This window comes from Crocodylus porosus, unplaced genomic scaffold (assembly GCF_001723895.1).
Source record: "Crocodylus porosus isolate Cpor-Errol unplaced genomic scaffold, CroPor_comp1, whole genome shotgun sequence".
Classification (NCBI taxonomy): Eukaryota; Metazoa; Chordata; order Crocodylia; family Crocodylidae; genus Crocodylus; species Crocodylus porosus.
This window is the reverse complement of record NW_017728925.1, coordinates 18,138,911-18,144,910: the sequence shown is the minus strand read 5'-3', so window position 1 is coordinate 18,144,910 and position 6,000 is coordinate 18,138,911.

Here is a 6,000-nt window from a genome sequence, read left to right as displayed (position 1 = left end):
GAAAAACAACATGGGGATTTAGAGTTCAACTTGCAAAAGATAACACCATGCATTAGAAGCGAATGAGCCTCCCATTGGGAACAGCACTAGAGAAAGGAAGGAAAATAAAGTAGGGCAGTGTGCCAAATTCAGGAGATTTAAAAAAAATAACCAGCACAGCTATCACAAAAGAAACCCCATCTCAGCCCAGCATGGGAGGAAGTATGAACTGAAACCCAACAAGGATTTCCATGTTACTGTCTTAATTTGTAAAGGCTTTGAAAAATAACACAATGCTGAGCTGGTCTTTCTTTTTGGGGAAGAGTGGAAAGGGTCAAAGGGAACTGTATTGGTTATCAAATAATGACTGAAAAAGCTATTCTCTGCAGCTCCCCCAAACTCCCAAGTGACTTGAAGGGGCACAAAACACTTCCAAAGAAACCCTCACACAGGCAAGCTGAGCAAAGCCTGCACCTTTCTCCAGCAAGCTGCTCTTGTGCATCTCCTCCTCGCCTCCTCGCTGTGCACCAGCACACAGAGCCGTCCCCCCGAGGAAGGGGAGCCTGCACCTTGAAATGGAGACACAGGCTTTTCCTTGCACTGCAAGAAAAGCTTTACAGACGACAAAGCATCCAGCAATAATGCCAGGATTAGGTCTTGTGCATCGGGGGATGGTTCTGGGCACATGACAACACACAGGGACCGTATCCTGTAATTACCTCCCGAAGCTGGGGGGAGTTATTAACATAACCACCACGCGGTACTGGGCACAGCGCTCCACACAGAGCCCCTTTTGTCCCTTCGGCCAGGGGATGCTGCATTAGCCCTGTACACTTTATTCCCTGTTCTCAAGCCTGTTCGGGGGTGGTTTTTCCCTTACCCTGACTATTTTAATTGTGTGAAGTCAGCTTTTCACCTTTTGTTGCTCAGTGGATTTAGAGGAAAGCAAAATGCAGGTAGATGCATCACAAAAGCATAAAGCAGGTGAGCTTTGAAGGAGCAGGTATCCAGGAAGGGGACAAAAAGGAGCATAGAAATGAATGGCTGATCTCTGTGGTACTCACAGCATGCAGCAAGCCAAGCAACAGCTACTGTACCTTAACTAGGCAGTCGGTAGGAAATCAAACCTTCCCTGTGATCAGAAGGGTAAAAGAGAGAGTTTGATTAGGCTTGGAGAAATTACAAAAAGGAAAGAAGTCTTTCTCTCCCTGGGCTGGGTGATTTCCCTGTGAAAGTTTTTACAAGAATGAGGCTGCATATAATGCATCTTGTTAACCCAAATTACATGCACTCGAATTCCCTCTCTTTCCCCAAAGAAATCAGAGGAGAAATCAGGCGTGAAATGGCATGTGGGTGGGGCTGAGAGAAGCAAGTTCTGCACTTGTAATTAAATGAGACTCTCTGAGTCTCCCCCCCAAGCCTTCCCAGAGCCTTGGTGGGTTTTCTGAAGGGCTCAAAGTGTCACCAAAAAGGGAGGGCAGCACAATTAACATCAGGGTTTTCAGGACCAGCTCTGAGGTCCCCTTCTGTGGTGGAGGGAAACTAGTGCACGCTGAAACAAGTGCTTCATTGCAGTCCCATAACCCGTGGCATCCTAAAGGACAAATCCAGAGAGGGCCCAGCCAAGTAAGTAGGAGCTCAGGATTTGGCTCGCTGACCTTTAAAGGGAAAGACTATGGCTACTGATCCTAGAGCTGTAGTTAGCTGTGTTAGTCTGCTGTCAGGCAGAAGGCAGGGTAAATTTGCACCTCATAGACTAACCAAAGTGCGTGTGTGTGTACATACAGGGGTGTAGGATGTAGCCGCGTTTCTCTAAGGACATGGGCAGACGAGGTTCTTTGGGCGAATCTGATCCCTTTAGTTAGACCAAAGTAAATAGCTGGAAAAATGTACATACACATATAGGTACACAAAAGTGTACACACGCACACACGTGTATGACATATATATATATCCACACACACACAGACACATATATCATACATACACTTTGGTTAGTCTATAAGGTGCAAATCTCCCCTGTCTTCTCCCTGCCCTGGAGCGCTGTGCCGGGCTGCCTCCACAATGCGCCTTTGAGCATCTTGCCCGGCCTAGTTGGACACGTCCCAAACCACCACCACTCTCCTCATGCTCCCAGAAGTTCGCAGGGTTCCTCCCAGCTAGATCCCCGCTGTCGCCCCGTCCTGGTGCCCGCACGCTGCAGACATGGATGCTTTCCCTCGTGGCCTCCGTGGCTCCCGGCAGACATTCAGCCTGCGCTGTGCACAGCAGAACTGACTGCTATTTCATCAGAGGCAATTCAGCCTCTCCTGCCCCCTTCACCACCAGCTGGGCAGCAGGACTGTCGACAGGACAATCGATACGAGCGCTGTGGCAGCGAGCAGGGCTTGCCCGCTGTGTGCCATTGATCGGGGAGGCCTAGGAGTGTTTCCGAACCTCCCTGCGGGCTAACTGAATGGAGAGCCCTGCAGTGATTTCCTACGTTGCCTTGCAGGAGCCCTGTGGTGCGGATATTTGTGGAGGGTCGGCTCAGCCTCCCCAGGGCCGCTGACCTGGGCCTGGGCTGGGGCCGGGGCAGCGGGAGCACGTGGCCTGGAAGGAAAGGCTGCGGCTCGTGGCCGTGCCCACACTGCAAAATCCGTTCAGGCTTCTGCAGTGTTTTCGGGAAGAAAGGGAAGAGCTTGATGCCTGAATTCCCCAGGTAGCTAAGGCTGCGCTGTTAGCACAGCACCGCCCGTTGCTCCCACGAGCTCTGCTTTATAGACGGAGGGGAAGCAGCAAGATTTATAGAGGGAACTTGTGGGAAAGCATCAATTTGGACCTCAGCTTCCCAGGTCCTAACCCAGTGCCCTAACCGCTAGCCCCTTCTGCCACTCCGGCCCCCAGCGTGATCAGCAGCGGGCACGCGGGGCCAGCGCGGCGCCTCACCTGCAGGCTGGCATATGTCAGAAAGGCTCCGGCCCGGCTCAGGGGCATCGCTGGCGGTGCGGCTCTGCCCTGGCCTCACAGCTGGCACCGCAGCCCCCCACCATCCGGCTCTGTGTGTGTTAGGCCTTTATGCACTGGGTGACAAATTATTGCTGCTCGGGAGTTTAAATATTTATGATGCATGTGCATTCGTGTGGATTAATGAATTGCTGGTTATTGTTGTTTATTTATTGGGGTTCCTGGCCCTTTGATTATGGGTCTGGGTTTGGGCTGCTGAGTAAATGAGCGCGCATGTGTGGAAACTCAGAGACCTGGGTCATGTCTCCTAGAAGCCTGTTTACCGGTATTGATGTCGCACATTCAGAACTTCCCTTTTTCTTTTTCCCCCCACAGATTTCATGCAATGAGACTGCAAAAGCTCCTATAATTCAGACACAGGCAAATCCCAGCCAAGCTATTTATAGAGAGAGAGGCATTTTGGACTCCAGGAGATTCCTTATGAAATATAAAGAGGAATACACAGAGTTCTTTAATCCAGGATGAAAGGGTGAGGGCCCTTTCAGAAATCTGCCTGCTTTGAAACTTTTCTGCTTCTGCAAAGTGCCTCTTGCATGTGGGCCATTCTGACCTTAGCTTGAGTCCTTTGATTAACTTTCAGCATTTCCAAAAATCCTAAACTGATCAAAAGTATTTCCTGAGTTTTTGTTTTGAAGGAAATAGGCAGTGGAAGGGCCCACAGCGCCACCCCCAGGGCGCACAGGCTGAACACTGGCTGGCTCTGGTAGTGTCCTGCAAGGGGGAGCTTGCTCTCCAGCCTGAGATGGCTCTGAGCTCGGTACGTAAGGGCCAGCCAGATGAGCTCCATGTAATGGGATCAGATTGCCAAGGAATGGGATCTGCTACTAACCAGGTTGAACCCTAGCTCCAGACTCCACTTATTCTTCAACAATCTTTTTTTTTAATAGTATTTTTTTAAGCCATGAGACCCTTCCGCTGTGTAAGGTTGTGCAACACGTGGCTTATGATACTATGTAAAAGAAGGCAAGTGGCCCATGGCACCAGGAAGGTGCTAGAGGCTGAGCTGCTTGTTCAAACCCCCCTAGGTGATAAGGGAAGGGATGGGTACAAGGGCATATAAGGCAAAGGTTGCATTGCATTAGGGCCACAGGCGCTCTGGAGATCCAGCTATCTTTGTCCTGAGTGTGGGATTTCATCAAGGAAAATGCTTGCTATCTTGGCACTGGACATAGCTTATAAGTATACTATAGTACCCGAGGAGCTTCTGTGTTGAGCCAGATCAATAGTCCATCCGAACTGCTGCAGAGCCTGAACTGTGCACAGCTCTCAAGAAGGGAAACAAATCTTCCTGACTGCAGCCCAGGTTGCTTAGGTTTCGAGTGTACAGTGACAGCTGTTGTCCTGGACTTAAAACAATCCAGTCCTTCATCAAATGCAAGCGCAGCATTCACCTTGGTAGCCTCACGCGGCGGTGAGTTCCACGGGTTGCGCACACGCCGCAATGAAGCGATGTTCCCTGGTGGAGCTGTGGCACCATGTGCCTGCGCCCGCCATGCTGCAACACTTCCCAAACTCTGGCCTACGTGCCCCATGAAAGTGATTCCCATTTGCTGGGGGTGTTTGATCGTTGCTATTATTTGTAGTTTCTATCAGCGCTGTGCCACGAAGCCCCATTTCAAATCAGGGCCTAGTGTAATCAGTGGTAGTCCCTGCCCTGAAGACCTCGGCCCCCCTTGGTGCAGCAAACAGGTTAGGAGAAGAGCAGCAGTATGGTCCCGCTTTTGTTGGCGGGAGGTGCTGAGCTCTGATTTAAATGCATGGCGAGTACTTTGGTATGAAAACAGGACTACCTTGTGCCTCCTCTTCTGTAATTTCTGGCACCCCCCGCTGCATTTCTATCCCCCGGCCCGGAGATCAGCTGCAGTCCTCAGTTTCCCTGCTCTCCGGGATTCTCCATCCTGCCAGCCTGCTTTCTCCTCTTCGGCATTGCTCTCAGCATCTCTGCTGCTGCGGCTGCTGGTGTGTTGGATTCCTGCCTGTGGGGACTCCTTGCTTCAGCCTCTTCCCTCTGGTCCCTGCCTGCCGTGGTCAGTGAGGCACGTGGTGCTCTGCCCCTGGTCCTGGTGATGCAAGCCAGGCTGCTGTTGCAACACCAGGCAGGTGAGGCTGGGTAAGCCTTGGGGGAAGCAACCTGGGACAAGGTCCTTCTGGTGCGGCGCTCCCCCAGGGAGGAGGCAAGGAAAGGAAACAAAGAAAACTAATGGGAAGAGGAGAGCAGGTGGCACTCCAGGGGGAGGTGCAGGTGAAGCAGCAAAGCACAGAAGACAAGGAGGACTACAGGTAAGATGAGGGAAGCACGAAGTGGGGGTGGGAGCCCATAGCACCAAGACCTCAGGGAAGAGGTGAAGGAAGCTGAGAAAGGAAATGCAGCGGACCCTAAATTTGGGGTCCTTGCAGCAATGGTCTGGTGCGTGGCTCGTGTCCTTTTTCAGGAGGGACTGGCTCTCCTTCCCTGACCTGGCCCATTTTCATGGCTTGCCTTCGTTTCCGCTTGAGACGGTTCCCTTCGCTGACGCGCTCTTCAGGCCGTCTCCTTGCGAGGGTCTCCGTCCACACACGGGGAGCGAGGTGACAACTGGCAGTAACTTTGTTACATCAGTTTTTCAGTCTCTTAAGTAATAAAACGAGGCCATTCTGTCTCCTTGACTAAAATGAGATAAGACCACGTGTGTCCCCCCGTCTCCCGTCGACATGAGTGTGCTACGTGCTCACAGCTGCAGCGGTCATGCCAGCCGTCTCCTTGCTGGATCGGGCTGTGGCAGCTGAGTTCTGCCATAAGCCAAATAAGACTAATATGCTTGTAATTGGGCTTTAAACATTTTTATAGGCTTTTCTGCCACAGAGAACCGTTTCTGGGAACAAAATTAATGCAATAATGCAAATAATGCCCACATTCTGGCACTAAAATTCCATAAGCATATGTTATTATTTCTTATTATTTTGCTCCAGTAAGAGGACGGTGCTGTAACAGATTTAGAGGGAGGGAAGCTTATGAGCACTTGGGCCTAGTTTGCT